This window comes from Adiantum capillus-veneris, chromosome 24 (genome assembly GCF_014529385.1).
Source record: "Adiantum capillus-veneris isolate H3 chromosome 24, ASM1452938v2, whole genome shotgun sequence".
Lineage (NCBI taxonomy): Eukaryota > Viridiplantae > Streptophyta > Polypodiopsida > Polypodiales > Pteridaceae > Adiantum > Adiantum capillus-veneris.
In genome coordinates this window covers 102,758,997-102,783,320 of record NC_140954.1, presented here as the reverse complement: position 1 = coordinate 102,783,320, position 24,324 = coordinate 102,758,997, and positions in this window count along the sequence as shown.

Below are 24,324 nucleotides of genomic sequence, written 5' to 3'. Positions count from 1 at the left end.
CTTTTATGTCCTATTAGGTTACCATTCTAGTGTTAAGGAGCTTCATGTCCGAAATGTTGCCTCTTGGAATACATTGATTGCAAAATGTGCGCAACAAGAGCAGGGCAAAAGCCTCTATGCTGTTATCAGTTGATGCAAAGCAAGTGTATCTCTCCAAATTCAGTCACCTATACTTTCGTCTTGAAGGGTATGCTTACATCTTGAAGGCATGTGGCTCTATGCAAGTGCTCGAAGAGCTTCTTGTCCGGAGTGTGGGCTCTTGAATGCATTCATTGGAAGATTTTCCAGATAGGGGCGGGGCCAAAAAGCTCTTATCTGATTTTAGCATATGTGAGTGAGGGCGTCTCCCCAGTTGCAATCACCTAGGCATGCATCTTGAATGCATGTCTCTCTACACAAGATGCTGATGCAAGGAAGCTCTAAGCTATTTTAATTAGACACGAAGTAAAGTTTCTCGCTAAATGAGGTGACAGGTCTCTTGGAGTGCTCTTATAAGAGGATATGCCCAGCAAGGGTTGACTGAGGAAGCTCAAAAGTGTTTCTGTTGGGATGAAACACGAGGGAAATTCCCCACAACAATTGTCTGTCTCAGTGTGCTCATTGCATGGATTGTTGATCGATGGCTCTTGAAAACATGTTGTGCTTGCCAATTCTTTGGCTCATATGTGTTGTGCTACCCTTGGTCAACATGTATGCCAAATGTGGGACGCCATGGAGCCCAGGGCTATTTCCAACAGAAGAAGACTGAGGGCACCTCTCCAAATGCAATCACCTACGCTTTCGTCTTGAAGGCATGTGACATTGCCTTGATGCCCGGAATGTCGTGTCTTCAAGTGCATCTGATTGCGGGATATGCCCAACAGTGACAGGACCAGGGAGCTCTGGCTGGCTAGGGAGCTCTAGCTGGCTGGCTATTTTCAAGATGCAAAGCGAGGACATTTCTCCTGATGTAATCACCTATGCAACACACCAAACTGATCTTCAAGGAGTGGTGGGCAAGGAAGGCTGACAGACCCTCCAAAGATATTAGCATACTTTTTATGCTAATTAGAACATTGTGTATGATGGCTAGCATGCAAGTATGATAACTATAAAAAAGGTATGCTAATTAGCATGCATAAGCATACCTTTTTTTATAGTTATCATACTTGCATGCTAGCCATCATACACAATGTTCTAATTAGTGATGTGCTCCATGGGTATTTTGCTACATCGTACCAGATGTGAAAGTACATGGACGATGGGCTGCTTGTGGTCTAGCATGAAGGTGTATGCATCCAATTATAGACCTTGCACAACGTATGAGCCTCTATCAATTGCATTGCCCCACTCATCAAGGTACCCCTTCTCCACCTTCTCCTTTGCTGCAACACACTTGACTAGGTAGAAATCCACATCCTCAACGTTGGTCAAAGCATCTAGATTTACAGCAAATGTGTCGCCAGCACATAGAACTCTACTCAAGACATCATGATGACCTTCGTACATAAATTCATTGTAGATGGTTGCTTCATCTTCTGGCTCAGAATTTGACACAGCCTCATCAGGTAATGGCAGCAGAGTATGATAATCCCAAGGCTGCACGTGAGCTTTATAGCTCCATTAGGTTTTAGTTGCTCATGGGTCAAGGTTCTTTTCACAACGGCTCCTGCAAAATCATGCTCTCCCTTGCCATGCTCTGATCAAAAAAAGAACCAGCTCATCCCCATCTCTGTGAGTCCACGATATCTTGCAACAAAGTAAAAAGGCATGGCTCCTTTGAATTGCTAGGCCGCACCATCAAACCACACCCAATGTTGCTTAGGAGTGACACCCTCTTGTTGTCACCAGTCACGGTGTAGCATGAAGCAGTGTTGCACGAACAACATGTCATGCACCTTGTCATCTGATATGAAGAAGTGGATCGTTTTGACTACCTGTCCTGCCATGTGGTAGTACGTTATGTGTACAAAAAATGGTTACTTGACTAGAGTACCAATGCATTGATTGAATCTCATTTTGTTCCTTGAAGGCATAATTATCTGCAAAATCAACAATTGACATGACGACATCGTCCAAAAACCGAAGAAGGCAATCCTTGAATTGTTGTCCTTGCCATCGAGCCACATAGTTATGAGTGATAAAGAGCTCCAACTTGGTCTTCAAGAGTTGAAGAAACTCCCAGCACTGCATTTCTTTGTACAAAATATCTTTTCTTTTGCTACTATTTCCCTCCTTGTCTTGAGCTTGTACATATGCAAATACTTTCACATTAATACTATTACCTGGATTTGTTGTCAAACACTCTCCCATCAGGACTTCCCTTCTATGGAAAACTGCATCTGCAGGCTTTGGACAGAGAACATACTCCCACATATGTGTGACACCTTTGAACGTGTGATGTGAATCCAAGCAACCCTTGCTCATGTTCTCAACCAGGGCACAGATACTGCATATATAGTCACAACCTTCTCTATGCAGCCCAAAAGCACGAGAGTGCAAGTGGTTCAGTGTGTCCTTCGAAAAGGGCATTTGCACATGGTATTCGCAATAGCACGTGTATTTATCCTTCAGCCGCCTACAAAAGAATGGCTTCAACATCTCAAACATTCTCATGCCAATCTTGCAATCTGGATGCTTTTCCTTGAATCTACGAAAGAACTCAACCTGCAACATCCAAATGATGATTAGTATTCAGATTGCTAGCTAGGACATCCAGCATTTTCAAGAAAACAAATTATAGTGTTAGATAGCACAATCAACATCCTAACGTGCATGCAACATCGTATGTTAACTAGCCTAAAGAGTGTTAGTTAGCATATATCTTGTGTTTACCAGGTAACTCTGTATGCTAGGTAGAGCACAAGGCATGCTAACTAGCACAGACCATAATGCTAACTACATACTCCATATGCTAACTAGCATACTCATTAGGACACCCATCATGCTGTTCAGCATAGTAGGTGTAAACTAGCAAAAATTATGTTAATTAGCATACATCTTGTGCTGCCTAGTTAACTCTGTAGCTAGGTAGAACACAAGGCATGCTAACTAGCATACCCAGTCCAGCTGCTAGTTCTAACTATCATAACCCTTGTCTTAAATAGCATAGCCATCATACTAGTGAGCATACTAGTTGTTAACTATCATAAGTGGTGTTAACTTGCACACTTTTTGTGTTGACCAACTGACTGTGTATGCTATTTAGAACTCAAGGCCTGGTAACTAGCATACTCTATATGCTACCTAGAAAACTCCATGTGCTAGCTAGCATAATCACTTTCTGATAGACAACGTACTTATCATGCAATTGAGCATACTAGGTATTTAATTAGCATACCAAGTATGCTAATTAGCATAAATATTGTGTTAACCAACTAGCTCTGTATGCTATTTAAGACCCAAGGCATGCTAACTAGCATACTCCATATGATAACTAGTATAGTCCATATGCTAACTAGCACAGCCTATATGCTAACTAGCATACTCACTATGCTAACTAGTATACGCATTAGGACACCCATCATGCTATTGAGCATACTAGGTGCTAACTAGCATAAATGATGTTAATTAGCATACATCTTGTGCTGACTAGATAACTTTGTATGCTAGGTAGAACACAAGGCATGCTAACTAGCATACTCCATATGCTAACCAACATACTCCATATGCTAACCAGCATACTCCATTAGGAATTTTTGGATGTCATTTGGAGGTCCTTATTGAAGAGAGAGAAAAGAAGGCGCAACAAATGAGGAGAAACCTTACGTAACGTAGAAATTCATGGAAAATATCACAAAAATTAAAGAAAATATTTTAAAATATTGAGATTTGTCCCATTAATTTGTAAGGTAACTTCCTTGTTTCACAAAGTAGGGCCCACTGCCAGTAGCCGTTAAGTTGCTGAGACTTGACTTTTGATTGATATCTAACTCTCTCCCTTTATTAAAAGATATCCACTCCCTTTATGAAAGGCTTTCAAAACTTATTCTCCCTCCATTATAGCTATGGCTTCGTCTTCTTCTCGCCCAAGAAGTTCTAGAGGTTGCTCTACGTTGTCCCCAACTAACCTCACCATTAGTGTGCCAAGAAGACCATGTAGTAGCATAAGCACTATCTCAATCTCAAACTCTCTCACTACAGATAATAGGTGGCAAGAGCAGAGGATAAGCAAATCTTCTTGGGTTCTTATGCACCCAAGAAGGAGAAAAAGCTCGAAGGCAACAAATATGTTTTGTTCTGCATGGAAAGCAAGAGTTCTAGATTTCAAAGTCGAGGTTGGTAAGAAGACTGTGAAAGAGGTCTTGGTTCAATATGTTTTCACTCACTCTAATGTGATTGCTAACAGCGACGATGTCTCCATGGTGAATAATCCACGGTGAAACTGTGAGTTGATTATTTAGCACTCCTCTATAAATGTTATCTTACATTTCGAATGTGAATTTATTTTTTTCTTCTCTTATTTTTGATATTTAATTAGGTTATACAGATGTTTGTATTTATTTCTATTATTTTACATTCACAGATGTTTATCCTGCCTCATACAAGGAATGGGAGCCACTAGAGTGCATTATAAGTCTCATCTCTGTGACCCATGCTTATATTGGGGTCTTGTAGTATGCAGGCAGAACTAGCAAAATCCTTGCAGATGAGGGTATTTTCTTCTATGACCATTTCTACTAACTCAATCAAAGGAATCAGAGAGGAGTGTTGGAATTTGAACTCCGTGGATTGGCCCGTTTCCGACAAAACAATGAGTGGGGCATTGAGGAGTAGGCTCTACAGGGATGTTCAGAGGTCTCTCTGAAACTCTGTTACCCACTAAATTGGTGAAACTTGCAAATTTCTGTCCTGTTGGTCTCTTTGTTGAGTTATTTCATACCTACAATGTACATGTTGCTAAAACTATGCTGCTCTGCAAACCATTTGATTCCCTCTTGTGTGATAAGCTTCTTGATCGAGGGTGGTATGTGAAAGAAACAGATGGCATATGTTGCAAGATTTCTCTTAACACTTTCATTGTCAAGTATATGCTTGCGACACAGACACTCATAATCTTCTTTTGGTATAAGCGTTCTCACCTTGTTGAAGGTTGCTATGTGCCTATGGATCAAGAGGCAGCAAGTTTGGCAAACAGCTGTCATAGACGTGGAAGTGGTGGACAAAGACCTAAATCTAATGATAGTAATTATAATAGGGCAGCAATGCAATCTTTTGCAACTTCAACATGACATAGTGAAGGAGACTGCCTCCATTGACTCCGTAAAATTTTATTTCTTGCTAGGCAGACGAAGAGTAATGCAACGAAGGGCGAAGCATTTTCTGTGTGGAGATTTTTCTAGCCGTATTCAAATCGTGCCCACGTAATCTAGCCTGAATGGCTTCAACGAGATGTAACTTTTTTGACTAGTTTAATCTTAATATCAAGTGTTTGCTCATAGCTCTCTCTCTCTCTCTCTCTCTCTCTCTCTCTCTCTCTCTCTCTCTCTCTCTCTCTCTCTCTCTCTCTCTCTCTCTCTCTCTCTCTCTCTCTCTCTCTCTCTCTCTCTCTCTAAAAACAGGTACAACGAATAATTATGAAGTGTATTTCCAAGTACAAATTGTGGGTTGTGCAAGCAGTTTAAATAGCAAATATGGGAGCCTACTATTAAATGTGTATTAAGATCTCTCTCTCTCTCTCTAAGTATTCAAAACACATAGAAAGGTATACATTATCAACTTAATGTATAAACAATGAATTACTAAGTATATTTGTAAGTACAAATTCCGATGTGCTCAATGGGCTTAAGTACAATCCTTATAGGTATGGGACCAAAATGTCCTCTAGGTAAAAATTCTGAAGATGCCCTTCAAATGAAGGTGAGTAAATAGTAGTGTTGGGTAGATTAAGTAAACCCTTATGTGGTGTGTCATCAATCAACAAAGTATTGAGAGCATCATAAGCACATTGGTCTCTTCAAAGGGCTTGTAGAAAAGTTGTACATGAGGTTTAGTTGGGTGTTTGACTATACACAAAATAATAATCTGATGAATTTCAACGAAATTGCAAACTATTGTAACAAGGGAATTCAAATTTTAGGGTTGCACTGAAGACTAGATAGCAACCCTAAACTGTGGAGTCAAAAAATTCAAAAATGCCTTGGTGCCTGGTCAAATTACTACTCTGAGATTTCCCAAGTGGAGACTACGTAAATTGGAGATCTCTGTAGGTCCACTGTATGGCTCTCGTAGCAGCAACAATTCATTGAGATCAAAATAATTAGTCTCTGCACATGTTAGGTCGCATAGTTGATGCGTTAGGAGTACCTATTGATGGAAAAGGTGACTAGATGATCCTTGTGGCCCACTCAAGGCTTGTGACTGCGCAAATCTATTTTTTTTAGCCACGTTTTCTCTTACATAAGTCCCCAAATAATCTTTTACATCAAGATACCAACTTGCCATTTCATAAAAAACAACATCCTTGCTCACCCTCACTTTACCCATGACATATTATAACACTTGTACCCTTTTTGCTCAAGGGAATAGAACATGCATTTTTCTACTTTTGGATCAAGATTACTTCTAAGCTCATCCATAACATGCACATAAGCAACACATCCAAACACTTTAAAATTTAACACATCGGATTTTTCACCATTGAAATTTTTTACTGATGTCATATCATGTACTGCATTAGTACTAGGTCATGTTCATAATGTAAAAACCTATAGCAACAACCTCAACCCAATAACAATGAGGTATGTTCTTCTCATTCATCAATGCTCTAGCAACTTCTACAATGTGCCTGTTCTTCCACTCAGTAACACCATTTTTCTGTGGAGTATACCTACAAACTGCCTCTGAATTCCATGCTTGTTCAAGAAAACATTGAATTCATTGGAGAAGTATTCTCCCCTTCCATTTGACCACAAGCACTTTACATATAACTTTGAAATTCTGAAAGTGCATAAATACCTCAGTTTTTTGCTTCATGAAATAGATCCATATCTTCCTAGTATGGTCATCAATGAAGCCCACATAGTATCTTCATCCATCCATAGATGCATTATTTGCCAGACCCCATATATCTATGCATTCCTGCTTACATGCTTATCATGAGAAAAGGATGATTTTTCCTTCTCTCCAAATTGACAAGCTTCACAAACTTTTTGCATTTCAACAACTTTGAATGTTGGCAAACATGTCGCCATATCCTTAGTTTGCATCATTTTCAGCCCTTGCAAATTTACATGACCAATACGTTTGTGTCAAATATCAATGTCTGGAACAACACCTACACCTCGTGCAAACATGACATCATTTACCTTGGATTCTGCCCACTTTCTTTCCAGCCTTCCATTCTTCTTATGCTCTTTGTTAAAGAGACCATTGGAGTAAATCCTGACATGCAAACCCTTCTCAACCATTTTCCCAACAGAAACGAGGTTCTTTGTAATGTTGGGTACATGTAGGCAGGTAGTTCACTTTACCATCTATCATAGACAATGACACATTTCATGTATGCATAATGGGATGTGCAGTATTATCCCCAGTTTTTACATAGCTAGGACTTTGCAAAGTCTGCATTTCCTTGAATCATTCACCATGACCGATCATGTGATTTGATGCACCAAAATCCACATACCAAACATTATCATTGTATTTTGCAACATTTACAAACACAATATTCAGCATGTGGTGCACCACAAATAGGCTCTTAGGCTCATCTCCATTCCGACTAGTGGTTTCATAATTGTTTTGTTGCCTCTTGTCTGGGCGTTCAAAGTGACCATGTCTTCCACAACCCCAACATACTACATTCCCGTGTTGACCTGAATTATTGCGCTGCACATTTCCACAACCTCTTGGACTCCCCCTGCCTCAAAAGTTTCCTCGACCATCTGTGTTTTGACATTGATTGTTATTTTGTTGTTGTGCTTGGTGGTTGCATCTTCCTCGTCCTTGTCCATGACCTGTACCAATTCCTCTTCATCTTCCTATGTTGTTGAAAAGGACATGTTCAAAATTGCTTCCACCCTATGTAGAGGAGTCTTCCTCAAGTTCCTTCTCTTCTACAATCAATAAGGATACCAAATCTGTAAACAAGGGAATGTTCTTTGAAAGAGGATGCTAGTTTTAAGCTGTATGTATTCTAGACCCCAATCTTGCAAACAAACTTCTACTTTATCATAATCATCTACTGTAACACCAATCGATGTAAGTGACTCACATATGTTCTTTATCTCTTCAATAAATAGTCATTGTTGGATACATTTTTCTTCTGCACAATATTTAACTCAGTCTTCAACTATAGCTTGGACTTGCCTTTGTATTGGTCACATCCAATGATAGTAGAGTGTCCCAAGCCTCCTTAGAGGCATGAGAATCTTTTATATACCCAATCATAGTGTCCTGTACACTCACAAAAATCCAATACATGACCTTCCGAGCTCCTTGGTTCCGATCTTTAAATGTCTTTATTTGAGCAGCACTTGCACCTTCCTCTAATAATGGTGGTGCTATCTCATGTTCTCCATGAATGTAGTCCCAATAACCTTTGCCCATAAGGAAGTTGGTCATTTTAAACTTCCAAGCATGGAAGTTATTCTTGTCTAGCTTCTCACTGACAATCTGGTTAAGCCCATCACAAAGTCACTAAGTAGCCCACTGAAAACAGTTAGCCTAACACCTATAAACACAATCTACGTGCATACACTTGTTTCACTATGCCAAGTCGTGTCTGTGCACACTACAACCAAACCAAAGCTTTCTGCACCACCTATATGCAGCTCTACAGAATCTCGAGGGTGTCCTTGTTAAAATTAGCATATGAAGTTATTGCTACCCATTTGGGCATAAGCTAGGATGTGGGTTCTACTTGGTAGTATTTACACACATGCCTTGCAAAGTCTATGCATGCATAATCCAGTGTTACAGAGCTTCTTTGCATACAATCTCTCAAGATTTCACTCCTATTCTCACACATACACACACACCTGCAAGTGAGTACACACACACACACAGACACACACTTGGGAGGTCTCATCACTATCTACAGTAAGACGCACTTCTCAAGATGTTGTTACCCCTATGTATCCAGTGTGGAAGGCTATCGACTCCTGTTACGTGCATTCTCATACATACAAATGGCCGCTGTTTTGAATCAATAGGTAGGTTTTTAACCTACTGGGATCATTTGGAAAATAATTAGCTCATTGTACATCACATAATTGAATTATACTCACACACACATACATGGTATTTATCATAGATTTTTGCCTTTCAATTCATAAGTCTAGCTAGCAAGAAAGGTCGACTAATTTTGCATGTAAAGCTTCATACAATTTTGCTGGCTCTTAATGTATACTTGGGTTCACAAACACATACTCATCATATTAATCACTTTGCCTAAATGAGACATTTTTTTGATTTGTGGGTAAGCGGGTTAATAAATACAGCAAATATATGTAACTATTTGGAGTACACTTCTTTATTGTGTGTGGATCTCAAAAGTATAGGTGGGTTTTTCATAAAGAGGATGGCAGTCTGGGCTGCTTCTAGGATCTATTTACTAGTCTTTTTCTGACACTTTACTTGAAGGTATGCTTGTGTATTTATATGGTAATTGGACATAAAAGCATGGTATAACATAATTCAGGAACTATATCATGGAGAACCAAAAGAGGATATTACAAATTGTCAAAAAAGAGCGGATTCCTAGAGTTTTTAATTTTGTTAATGCACGTATGGTAATATTAATGTATGATAATAGAATTAACCATTATACTGGTTCACATAGAGTAAAACACTCTTAGTTTGGAGTGTGAGGCATATGACTATTCTTGGTCTGTAATGGAAGAAAACATCATGCTCGAAGTGTTTCTCATATATAGAGAGTCCTTTGTTAGATGTAAAAGTTAATTTTTCTCATATTGTAATGGAGTTCTACAATGAGCATAGGATATATTTCTAATTTCTTCCTTTATAACACATTACAGTGGTTGCCAATATCTCATGAATAGATGTGTCTTTTTTCAGGAAAAAGCTAGTACCATGGATTTTACTTACAACATTACAGGTAGGATGCATACTTGTACAAACCCAGCCAAGATGACAGCTATCAATAGGAAAATGGTCTTAGAACGTAAAAAACAAGAACATGTTTACCTTGTAACTAATCATAAAATACCAATGTCTAGAACTAGACCATATCTTGCCCGACTGGCCAAGAAAGTTGTACAATATTCAGAATAAAATATACTGACATTTAGTGTGCAGGGATTCTTTTGGGGATTGACAACAATAACAAGTGGCTGAGGTTGCATTGTACCCGTCTTCCCGCAATGCCAGAATGTGTTCTAATACATCTGTCTTGTTAGATGGTGGTAGGTATAAACCTCAATCTTTTTCCTTAGAGGATTTGTTGCCACAACGTTGTTACCATACTGTTGTATTTGGATCATTATAAATAAAAATGGTTTGTCATATATCACAAGTGTTTTGTACTTTGTTGGTATTTAATGTAGTTTAATTATACAATTTGTATATCAAAGGGGATTTTCACAATAAACACACACACCATACTATTTCCCTGATCACTCTTGGTTGAGTGATCCTGGATACTTAAATTATATTAATTACCTAATCTTTGCTTAGTTTCCTACTAATGTGAATGTCATCATAGCAGGCAGGATGGATCTCCTCTCTAATAAAATTGGGCTATACTAGCAAAAAATAGAGGATACCAATTCCACCTATTACCACACAAAGTATTCTCTCATGTTTTAAGACATCGAGTTCCATAGAAGGCTTTTAGAGTTTGAATCTGAAGCCTTATCTAGTGGATCCTTATTAGTACTTAACATTGCTTTTGTTAATGATTGGATCTCTCTTCTTGCATCCTCTAGAAAAGATCCTGCCAGCCTTCTTTCTCTTTTTGAGAATTTCTTACTTAATGTTCCATTCGTTCATACTCAAGATAGCTCTAATTTGGATTTTTACTTTTCATCTCTCCCCATTATTGTAAACAAACTTTTATTTTATCAATAACATCCTTGTCTTACCTTTAGAAATGAAAAAATCTCAGAATGTGATCAACCCTCTATTAGGCTTTGATATCCTTGATCCACAAAAACAAGACGCCCTCTTTGCCTTTGCAGACACTCTAGCTTCTTTTAAACCTAAAAAGTTTATTTCACATATCTTTTTTCTGGTCTTGTCCCTCTCATTCCCCCTAGAAAAATTGAGTTGGATTCTATTTGGCTTGACAACCAACTTTGGAACTTTGAGTTTATCAACCATTGTGCACCTTTTTTAATCAGTTCTTTGGCCTTACTCTACAGTATTCCTATAGAAGTGTTGGAACAGTGTAGAACCACAGCTTTACAAGCTAAACACCTTTTGTCTACTGAGCTATCTTTAGAGCTTCAATAGATTTCTTTGGCTCTTGTAGACTCAAACAAGTGCTCTGATTCATCTCTGGTGGCAAGCACAAAAGGGATATCCCTTGCATATTCGGTTAAAGATACAAAGAAGTTTCTTAGAAATTGCTAGAATACATATAGACCCTTTGTCAAATGTGCATGTAGAAAACTTGACCCTAATTCTACTTGTAATGTATCTATACTGTGGGTTGACCATCTATTATGGTATGTGTTTCAAAATTTACCAAAGTTTTTTTCCCTTCACATCCGGACCTGCACAAGTATATGCATTTATAGCATGTGTGGCTACTTTACCTCTGGAAGTATGACATTCTATTCTAGTCTACTATCATTTTCATGAACATATGCTAGAGGTTTCCCGCAGGCTAGTCTTATATTCTCCAGGAAACCCTCTGCTACCCAGGCTTGCCACCAACACACCCATAGCCAATACCACCAAAAATATCCTCATACCACCAAAAGGCAAGGAACCCATGAAGAAGATTCTACATACACTAGGTAGTTCATCTTCTACCGCACATAAGAAGCCTCGACAATTTCAAGGGGCTCAAGATATTGGGGATACATCGAAAACTTTGGAGTTCTTCAACGAGGAACAGGTTTGAACTATCCTTACTAAAGCTAACTTGCTCAAACAAATAACTAGAAACTATAATTCAAAATGAAGATTCATACATATAGTTTTTTGTAATAAACAGGTTCGAACTACCCTTACTAAATCTAACTCGCTCAAACAAATGACTAGAAACTATAAGTCAAAATGAAGATTTATACATATAGTTTTTTATAATAATTTTTTGGATTTCATAGAACCTTCCATTTTTTACCAAGAGATCTTGAATTTTATTGGCATACCTAGAGCTTTAACGTACTTCAATATTAAATTTGGTTGGAAATAAACTAAAAATTTAAACAATCTTTTATATAAACCATTTAGTACTTTCTCAACCCCATTTGACTTGTCACTTGACTATTCATGTATGACCCTGAATAGGTTTGCTAAATTTGGAAAAATATTGAACCCTTTGGAATGCATGTTATTACAATTAACACAAGCATTGGTAGACATGGCATGCTAAAGGAATTGTTTAGTAAAGGACTTAACCATATTCCTATGGTCCCTTTAGACGTTATTAAAGTGGCAAACGAATTGATTATTGGTTGGTAAAAAATATGTGTCATAAAATATAATATGTAACTTTACCAAATGATTTTCTCCTATTAAACTGATCATTTAATGTGGGAGAATAAACGGGAACAAGAGTTAGAATAGAGACATGTGCTTCTAGACCTATCTCAACACGGGACCACATGGAGACATGGTTGCATCTCAATAGGGGTCCCAAAGGACATGGTCTACCAAAGAGCAATGTGCAATAAGTGCTCTAGACCTATCTCAACACGAGACCAAAAGGAGAGATGGTTGCTTCTCAATAGGGGTCCAAAACGAGATGGTCTATCAAAATGTGCAATAAGTGCTTCTAGACTTACCTTAGCAGGGGACCAAGAGGAGAGATGGTTACATCTCAATAGGGGTTCAAAAGGAGGTAGTCTATCAAAGAGCAATGTGCATCTAATGGATCTTAAATGACCTTAGGGTTAGCTTCATTAAATACCTCCAATGGTTAGTGTTAAAAGTCCTTTGACCTTAGGCAAGCTAGGGTTGAGCTTGAGGTGGGAACCCGACCTAATCTTGGGGTACTTGATGACTAAGGTGCTTGAGGTGCTTGTCTTGCTTGATGACTAAGGTGCTTGAGGTGCTTGTCCTTCTTGATGACTAAGGTACTTGAGGTTCTTGTCATACTTAATGAGTAAGGTGCTTGAGAAGCTTCCATACATGGAGGTAAGGTGCTTAAGTCAAAAAGAGACCCTAGAAACTTAATGAGGAAGGTGCTTGAGAAGCTTCCCATGCATGGGGGGTAAGGTGCTTGAGTCAAAAAGAGACCCTACAAACTTAATGAGGAAGGTGCTTGAGAAGCTTCCCATGCATGGGGGTAAGGTGCTTGAGTCAAATAGAGACCCTATAAAGGAGGGGGAAAGTCCCAAAGTTAGGGGAATCTTTGACTTAACCTCCCACTCACCCAAAGGGCACCCTTTTCTCAAGGGGCACCTCGGACACATGTCAGACTCTCCCTATCCTTAGACACATGGTGTGCTTGAATGCTATTGGTTGGGCTAAAGAGGGGTCCAATGAGCTTCTAGTTCCATTCAGCAAATATCTAGATATTTTCAAGCTCTCTCTCTCTCTCTCTATCTAAGGGGTAAGGAGGACACTTGTCCTCAGACTACCCATGTACTTGAAATGCATGGTGCATATGATTGGCTAGGGGGAGAGGGGTCCAATGAGCTTGAGGCATGAGCAAAAAGTAGAACTAGCCCCAAGCAAGCAAGGGGTGTTCTGGGGGGGTATACACCACTCACACATTCATTTTGTGGATTCATTTTTACTTGGTGAAAGTAGAGGAGTTTCACCTCCTCCAAGCTTGTGAGAAGTGAGAGCCTATGCCAACACTCTTGGCTATTGAATGCAAATCCAACCAAGAGTCATGCTTCAATGCTTAATCTTGCCATCTTCTCCATCTTCATTAATATGCTATTATGTATGCTATCAAGAAAGTGATGATAAGTGAGGAACTATTTCTTTCCCTGTGGAATGTTTCTTCTTCCTCTTCCCTACCCTCATTCCCCGTTAGCTCTCTCCACCTTTGAAGGTGTTTGAGGCCTTTTGACTGACGCTAAGGATAGTTAATGCTTTCTATAAAGTTTATGTTATGCTTATGATGCATGATGCCTTCCATCTTCATTGCATCACATAGGTCACAAGGAACACAAATATTGTATTGTACCAAGTCTCTCTTGATGGGAGAAACTATAATACAAATGCCTATTGGAGGGGGGCCCGGCTTCGTATGAATCTGGTCCTCAATTTTTGTCATGTTCTCTAAAAACTCTCTCTTGCAAAGGTATTGTTCATGCCAAGTTAACCAAGTACCATGTCTATGTTGCCACCATCAATTAAGTTCACCCGCTATGCTCACAAAGTAATCTCACAAAAGTGCTTTATCTAATTTCCTAATTCCGCTACTCTCAAAGTTCATAGGCCATTCCCATTACATTGGTATCAGAGCATTTGGTTTCTCTTTTCTTGCTTAAGAAGAGAGGTCCTTAAGTAGCCTATTAATGGTTGATTTTGTTAATTATATTAGGGTAAGTGGGATTGTGATCTATTATCCATTTTGTTGAGCCCACCATATCCCACTATGTGGGATATGGTGCACACCTCGGGAGCTTTGGTCTTAATAATGCAGTCTTTTTAGACTTGCCTATAATGGCTTTACCATTATTGAGCCATAAGAAGTTCGAAAGGAGATATCCCTCGACAACTTTGCTATGTTAGACTCACTCCACTACTCTCTATAATTAACCAATTCGAGCCGTGGGTGTAGATACTTAAGTGCCTATTTTCAAAGGGTAAGAGGAGTAGCAACTAAGTTTTTGAATTGCCAAAGCATACACTAAGTAAACACATAAGTTTAATTAACATGGCTGACAATAACCAAGAGAGTAGAATGAACATTAATAACTTTGATTTTGCACTTGAAGGTGCTAATGATGATGCCCCCATGTTTGTTAATTATCTTGTTACTAGGTTGCCAACAAGCTATGGGCAACCCCGCTTTGCAAGCCAAAGTTACTCAACAACTTCGTGCTTATGGGATTTCGTTTCCTTTCCAAGAGGAGAGAGATCTTAGGAGACCTCTTGATGAGACCCCCAAAAAAAGACTCTCTCCCATGCGAGAGGAGGAATCCAAAGAACAAGAAAGTAATGAATCCCTAAGTTCCTTCGAAGATGTGGTTCCACAAAGATGGCGGACTATACAATTGCCAACTCCTCCCAAGAGGAAACGGTGAACCGATAGTTCTTCTCCTCATCACTTCAAAAAGGGAAGAGAGGAAATAAAGGAAGAAAAGGACAAGAAAGAGGTCACCCTCTTCTCCTTCTTCTTCACCTTCCTCCTCTTTCGATGGAAGCAATAGTTATTCTCCTAGAGAATACAAGAGGGTAGGACATCACAAATCTTACCCTGCATGGCAAAGGTCACAAAAGCTAAAGAAGTTCAAAGAGGGAGGAAAGAGTATCTCTTTTCTCACCTATGATGGCACCTTTGGTGCTACTGACAAATAGTATTGGCCTTCATCCAACAATTTGATGTGGCCTTTGGAGACGAGGGCTTCACGGAGTCCTCCAATATACGCCATATAGCTATGCACTTCCAGAAATTGGCTCGTCAATGGTGGGCTAGCCTTCATGGCAACGGCAAAGCCCCAAAGACATGGAAAACTCTACGTGTTTCCATAATGAAGCAACTCCTTGCAAGCGATGCAAAGGACAAAGTGCTCACCGAATGGCAGAGTTTGAGTCTTCTCTCTCATGAGTCTATCCACAAATATGTGGACAAGTTTTGGGATTTACATCTCAAGGCTATTGTCTTTCAAAAGATAGACTTCACCGAGAAAAATCAACAATTTTGTGTGGGATTACCCAAAGAGATGTCCAAGTATGTCAACTCTAAATGGCTTGGCTCTATCACCGAAGCAATCCACCACACCAGGGTTGCTTTGCACATCAATTTCCAACAAGGGGCTAGACGGAATGTCAAACCCATGGAAAATAAAGACAAAAGTGATGCCAAGAGGAAAACCAATGCCCAAAATTCTTACCAAGGCTATTCCAACAACAACAACAACAATCGGTCCAAGGAGAAGGGAATTTACAAAGGTAAATATAAACTCTCCCCTAAAGAGCTAGAATCTTTTCGTAAGGACCACAAATGTTTTAAGTGTGGGGAGCAAGGCCATGGTTATCGTCCTTTCCCCAAGAGAGTTGTCCGCAATGAGACTTCTAGAGCCTATATGTTTGAAGCTCCAAAAGAGGATGCTCATTGCCAAGGATTTCTCCTTTCCTATGCTTGGGGAAAGATGGAAGAGCATGATGCCTATATTTTGTTTGACCCTGGTTGAACTCACAACTTCATATCCACGGAGTTGACCACTAAGCTAGGCATACAAGCCCACAAGATGGGAGATGCATTGAAAGCCAATGGAGCTATCAAGGGACAAGACGTCTCAGTTAGTTCCTTAATTGGAAAAGTAAGGCTTCACGTCCAAACCTATGTGGACAAAAAGGATTTCTTCATCTCCCCTCTCAAACATGAGAATGTTGTCACTGGGGCACCATGGTTAAACGCATGGCTTCCAACATGAAGCTCCCTAAAAGGAGAATCTACTTCACCTATAGGGATGAGAGCATGTATATAGATGCTAATGAGTTGGGGAACACCATATCCCTGCAATAAAGAGAATCAAGAGTAATTAGAGTTTTCTAATTTCCTAAATGGATTCCAAGATGTTTTCAATGATGACATCCCTAGTGAGCTACCTCTAAAATGACGGACAATGACCATGCAATTGAGCTCCTACCAGGAAGCTCACCACCTAACAACCCTCCTTATTAAGTTTCACAAGCTCAACAAGAGGAGATAATGAGGCAAGTGCATGAAGTGGTGGAAAAATGGATGGTAAGGTCTAGCTCCTCTCCATGTTGTTCACCATTAATTTTAGTGCAAAATAAATACAACACATATCACATGTGTGTCGACTATAGAGCACTAAATAAGATCACTATCAACAATAGATTTCTTGTAATGCAGGTAGAAGATCTATCTGATAAGTTACAAGTTTTGGTCTGACACATGCTCCAGACGCATTCAAACTCATGATGGACAAAAGTCTTTAGGCCATTCAAATTCTCTTGAGGAGTACAAGTGACACCTCCCGGTAATCTTTCAAGTTGTGAGAGAGAATAAGCTTTTCATTAATCAACAAAATTACAGATAATAAAAGGATGGTCTAATCCAAGGAATCTACAGAAGGTACGAAGCTTCATAGGTATGTGTGCATACTATAGATGCTTCATAGAAAAAATTCTCGCTAATAGCAGGCCCATTACATGACTTAACAAAAAAAGAACGTTAATTATTCATGGACTGCAAAAGTGCAAGAACTTTTGAGAAGATTATCTCTCAACGTGAGCTCACACTACTAGATATCTCAAAGCCATTTGAGGTCCAATGTGATGCTTGTAGTGATTGCCTTGGAGCTTTTTTTCTTCAAGAAGGGCATGCCATAGCATCTGAGAGTCAAAGACTCAACTTCGATAAGTGAGTATTGGGCAAATACAAAAAAGAGCTACTAGCTATTCTATATGCCATAAACACGTGGAAACACTATCTCTTGGGGACTCCATTCATCCTACAAATGGATCACAAAGACTCAAGAACTTCATGACACAAACCAAGATCTCCGACAAACAAATGAGGTAGGCAAATTTTCTTTTTCAATTTAAATTTCATATTTCTCACATTGCTAATGAGTGGCATAAAATGGTAACCATCTTTTTGCAACATTTTTAAGCCTACTAAACGTCCTCTTCCTCATATGTGTATATATTTTTCTACGCTATTAAGTTATCTAGAGTAAATTCCCCCTCTTCGTTTAACCTTTGTGGCGACACATACATTGTACTCTTCCCAAAAAATGTCACCTTAGTCATATATTTATATTACCACCCTTTTCTTTTTGCTGTGTAAATAAAAGTAAGCATACAATAACCAACTATCTACCCCCAAACTTTCTTACCTCTTGTGAATTAGTAGTAGAAAAATAATATATCCATCTTCCATCCCATATAGATAAATTACCATGGAAAATCAACTCTCCACTTGTCTTTACCAAAGATTATGGTCCATCTCTACAAGTCTTCTATGCCCCCTACATAGGTGGCCCAATATCTCTTAAGAATATACATATAATTTCTCGCCTTTCAAAAAGAATCAAATTGTATATTCTTTTCACAAGAAAATAATATTGGGCCCTCCTCTATTTGTTTAAGCATCATACCCTTTTGAAAAAGCATGATTCCCCTTGGATGCATACAAGCAAAGGGCCCATACAAGAAGACTTGGAAGCAAAAGGTTCCCTAGCCTAGTGTGGACCTTCCAAACCGAATTCCTTGGTGCATGGGCATGAAGAATCGTCCAAATTCATATCAAACATGTTGAGAAGGTCAAATTTTCCTTTTGAAGCATGTCATTCCGAGCTACAGGTAAAAAGTTATGGTCAAAATAGTGTAAATCTGTCAGATTCGCAGCAAAAGGGAACTGTAAATCAAGTAAATCAAGAGGGTGAGATCTTATTTTTCCCCTACTCATCTTCTAGAAGAGCAATGAGTGTTCAAGGTCACTTGCATGTGATGGGACCAACCTAAAGATGCTTTCTAAATGCCAAGACAGACAAGTTGAGATACCCCGCAAGAGCCACCCGTAGGGCCTCATGGTGGGTCCCACCTACATTATGCACCCCTATGGAGCCTTCACGGTCTAAAATGATATTTTTGGTGAATAAATAGTCCCTTTTATGTCCAATATTCAATGAGTGGTCAAAGGACACTTAATTGGGGCTAATCACTCACCCTAATTAAGTGTAGCATAATCCCACTCCTACACAACTATAAATAGCCCCCCTTGGAGAGACTCAAGGACACACACCTATATTTTCAACTTCATGTTGTTTCTTGATCAATAGTAGAGAAAATCCCTCTTTTACATCCTCCCTCCTAACCCTCCTCTTTGGAGGAAGTGCAACTCTATCCTCCACTCTTTCTATTCTACAATCTCTTACTCCATCAACCCAATAAATCATTTGTAGCATCTCAATAACTTGTAAATACATCATGATCTCTCTCATGGTTATGTTAATGATCATTAAATCATCTTCAAAACTTTCAAGTGTCGCCATTCGTGATGGTTAGCCAGCGTCTGTAGTCCCTTAAAAGGTGTGCGAGAAATCAAGTAAGTGTTCTATTCTCAATTTACGATTGGTTTGTTTCTCCACACTTATTCAATTGGTCTAAAGAAATTTCTCACTCCAACTCTCTTTTGCTTCATTACATATGCATGTGTCTACCTCTCATGGTGATTTTATTTGTGTCACGGCATTGCGTAGATGGAGATGAGCTCTCTATGCAAAGTGTGTTAGTTTGATGTAAGTGATTCTCTTGTGTGTTTGAGAGGCAAGTCTTGTGCGCATGATTTTTTGATGAGTGCTTGAGAGAGGAGGAGTTTGGATGTATTATGGGTATTCTTATGGTGAGAAGGTGAATGCTATTCCACAAATTGCATATTTCATTTGATGCACGACATTGGGTTGCATAATCGTTGATGGTGTTCAAGTGTCCAAAGTGTATATAGAGTAAGGACGTTTTCAAAGTGTGTTGCTTGAGTGGGTGATTGCAAGTGTTATTTTGATTGGTTTCCTTCTCCACTCCCAAAAGAAGGTGGTGCCCCAAGTAGTGTGCGTACCTCTTTACGAACATTTTGTGAGGGTAGGCCCATTGGTTTGGGTTTAGAGGCCCCATTTCAAAAAGCTCGCCCTCATAAAGTGGTGCCCCCACTGAGGAACATATTTCCAAGTTACCTTCAAATTTTTAGTGATGAACAATGGAGTCCCCATCTATCCATTTCATTTTGCACAACACATTAGAGTAAATGTTCACATAGATAGAAAAGTCTTTTTCCAACAACGCATTGTTTTATGTTTGGTGCCGAAAGACTTAGAGAAATACTGGCATCACCCAATCCAATTATACTTCTAATAATCAATTATGAAACTTCTTTTGATGTTCACATTTTCAGTTTGTTTTAAAGGCAGGAACAAGGAGTGGTGAAGGGGTGCTCAAGGGCCATATGAAGGAACGAGGTCTTCAAACCAACAACGAGGAGTAGCACATGAATCACGATCAAAACAATGAACCTTTTAGGCCTATTGCTCGGCAATCCATTCATATAAGCATTGCAACTAAATTTAGGTTTCAATCTATCATAAGGAGGATATTTGGATCCACCCGTCTCACTGAAATCAATGCTTCAATTAATCCATTTATTCTACCTATGATAAAGTACGAATTAACAATAGATGTGTACATCTTCATTTTAATGTAATTAGATTTATAGTGTCAACAATCTTGTGCGGCCCGTAAGAGAAAAGTTTCTTTTTATAAAAAAAAAAACAAAAAGTCTAAACAAAATGTCAAGTTATTTTACCACGTTCTATGCAAGAAGTGGGGAAGATGCGCAAGAGTTTCTTGACAATTTGGAGATGGCACATCTCATATCCGGGAGAGATGAAGAGGAAGTAAAGCTACGAGCCTTCCCGTTGGTTCTAAAAGCAGAAGCTAAAGCATGGTATGAGACCTTGCAACCCCAAATCAAGTCCAACTGGGAGAGACTGCGAGCAAGCTTCCTCTCCAAGTTCGGGCAAGGTGATACTTGTGAAGGACTATGGAAATGTCTTATTGGACATAAGCAGGTATCACTTGAAGACTATCCCTCTTATGAAGCAACCTTTGTCAATCTATGGGGTAGGTGGGAGGCTACATTAGAAAATCATGGTGATGCACCTAACTTTCTAAAAAAAGAGAGATTCATAGTTGGCTTGTATCCACTTTTAAAGGCTAAAGTAGAGCTAAAATTCCCATCCACCTTCAAAGAAGCACGTGAGGTAGCCATCATCAAGTTTAGAAAACTACACTTCCAAGCACATAGAGCAAGGGGTTTGAATGAAGTGAGTGAGAGGGAGTCTTCACAAACCATGGAAGCACCAATTAGGGCCCCTCTTGCACAATCTTCACAAATAGGAGATAACTCTCAACAAGAGGTTTTACAAAGGCTAACTCAACAGCTTGAGAACCTCACTCTAAATCTAGTACAGGGTCTACCTCAACAACGACAACCAAGAGAAGGGAATCGCAATCAACGAAGACAAGCTCAAGAGTTGCGATGTTGGAATTGCAATGAAATGGGCCATGGCATGTACAATTGTCCACATCCAAGGCGACTTCCGGGAGACATATATCCCCCCAGACCGCCTCCTCTCACTGTGCAGCAAGAACTAGCTCAAGGCCCACAAATCCTTCGTCGACCACCACCACCAGCAAATATACCTCCCATCCCACATGAGGAGGAAGAAAGAGGAGTCAACATCATCAAGCTAGAAGAGGTAATAGATGAGCATACTCTAAACTTTGATGTTATGCGGGCAAAAAAACGCACAAGAGCACATGATAAGGATGAAGACATGAGAAGTGAAGGAACAAATTCAGCCAGAAGGGACAAGAAGAAGAAGTCAAAGATGGAAGAAGCTGAAAGTAGCAGGAAGAAAAGATCAAGGCGAAGGAAAATTGGTATCAACGACTTCCCATTGGGAAAGGAGCTAGAGCCCTACAACATCCTAGAGGATTTACAAACCCAAAAGCCAAACATTTCATGGCCTCAACTTCTACACCTATCAGCCAAAGTAAGAAGGCAATGGCCAAAGTTAGTAAGTACAAAAATTCCAAAAAAGAAAGCAAATCTTTCCATTAAGGTTGTGGCCTCAAAGCTACAAAAAGATGTGGAACCCATTGTGGATGCTTACATAAGGGGTAAAAAGGTGTCTAATGTATATGTTGATGGTGGAGCTCAAATGTGTGATCACGGAAAAATCAATGAATAGGTTAGGGCTTGAAATTACGAAGTCCTCTAATTGTCAAGCTAGGCTAGCCAACAACTCAAGTGTGAAGTGTTTGGGGATCATTGAAAATGTAAAAGTCTCTGTATGTAACATAGATGCACAAGTGGATATGTATGTCATGCCAGCTAAGGGGGAGGGCTATCCCATCAACCTAGGGAGTCCTTGGCTCATTGCTGTGAATGCAGATCAAAAATGGGGAAGTGGTCATTTGATTCTTAAGAAGGGTCAACCGGTGGTGTATGATTGGCGAGAAGGAAAGCAACTAGATATCAACTATGAAACCACGGCAGATGAAGAGAGCGAGGAGGAGAGTCCTTACTCAAGTGATGAGGAAGCATCAACCAGTGCATCAACCAGTGAAGAGGAGTCTTCTTTGGAGGTAATGGGAATTGTATTTAACGCCAACACCCAAGATGTTTCTGTAGAAGAAAAGCCAATAGACAATCACACATGAGGGGATGAAAGATGCCACCACCTTGAAGAAGGATTTGAGAAGATGCTTGCAAAAGATCTTACTTGTGAGGAGAAGAGGTCCTACATCAATATGTTAAGGAGGTATCCCAATTTGTTTATCACTGACTACTCACAAATAAGAGGTGTAGATGTAATAGAGCATCAAATTGAATTGAAACCAGGGACCAAACCCGTGGCTCAAAAGTTAAGGCGACTAGGATCTGTGCAACAAAAGGCTCTCCTACAAGAAGTGAATCGAATCTTGAAGGCTGGCTTTATCTATCCAGTATCCAACTCCGAATGGGTATCACCTATTGTAGTCACTCCCAAGAAGAATGGTAAGTGGAGGGTCTGCGTGGATTACAAACCCCTCAACGCTGCGACAAAGAGGGACCACTTCCCTCTCCCTTTCCAAGATGGAATTTTGAATGAAGTAGCAGGTCACGAATGCTACACTGTGTGTGATGGGTATTCAGGATATTTTCAAATTAGAATAGCAGAAGAGGACCAACCAAAAACCACCTTCATCACACCTTGGGGATGTTTTGCATTCAGAGTAATGCCTTTTGGGCTCACCAATGCTCCTAGCACCTTCATGAGATTCACAATATTTGTATTTCAGCCATTCTTTAGAAAATCTATAAGAGTCTTTATGGATGATTTTTGTATTTATAGTTGTAGATCACTTCACTGCCAAAAGGTTGAAGAGGGGCTTAAGAGGCTCCATCAATTTGGGGGACAACTCAACCCAGAGAAGTGTCATATCGGTGAATCTCAGGTGGTTTTGCTAGGCCATGTAGTTTCTTCACAAGGAATTCAAGTGGATCCCTCTAAAGTAGAGGCCCTTTTGTCATTATCTCCACCAACAACAACTAAGGAGCTAATGACCTTCAACCACAAAGTGAGGTACATGTCTCGCTTCATCCATCTCCTAGCAGAAGCCATCGCCCCTTTGCATAGGTTGGCAAGCCAATCTACATTTGAATGGGGGAGGGAACATGCAAAATGTTTTGAGGAAGTGAAGGGCATTCTTAGCTCTCTCCCAATCCTCATGCCACTAGATCCAAAGGAGACCTACTATGTCACTCCAAGTGTAGGTTTCGAAGAAATTGGTGTTGTTTTGATGCAAAAAGATCCTAAAACATCATACATGAGGCCGATCTATTTTGCAAGCAAGGTGATGACTCCAGCCGAGAAGGGATACACTGAAATGGAGAAAGTGGTCTTTGCAATCTTGTTTGCGGTAAGGAAGTTTCGATCGTATCTTCTCCTTGTGCCATTTGTTTTTCTCACCTTGGAACGCAATCTACCATATGTAGTACAACACATGAGCCTCTCATCTAGAATAGCAAAGTGGGTGCTTGAACTCCAAGAACTTGAATACACTTTCCTTGTAGAAGATAGCACAAGAGCAGGACTTGCAGACATTCTCACCTACAAAGTGAGAGAAAGGGAAGGATCACGACTACAAAGAGAGGAAGGCTCAAAACAGTTCAAAGTGAAGGAGATTGATAATGCCCATACTTTATGCTTTGACGGAGCTTATCAACGCCAACAAGACAAAGCAGCAGGGGGGATCATCGTTTTGAACCCACAAAAGGAGGTAATGGCTAGAAAAGGTATCACTCTACCTAATGTTCACTCTAACAATGAGGCTGAGTATGCTGCTCTAACCCTTGGGTTAGAAGAATGCAAAGAATTAGGCATACAAAGACTTATTATAAAAGGTGATTCTTTGCTAGTGGTCAGGCAAATCCAAGGGACTTGGAGGTGCAAGAATTGTACATTGTTTGAGTGGCTTAGTAGTGTAAGAGCTTTGATGAAGGGTTTTAAAGCA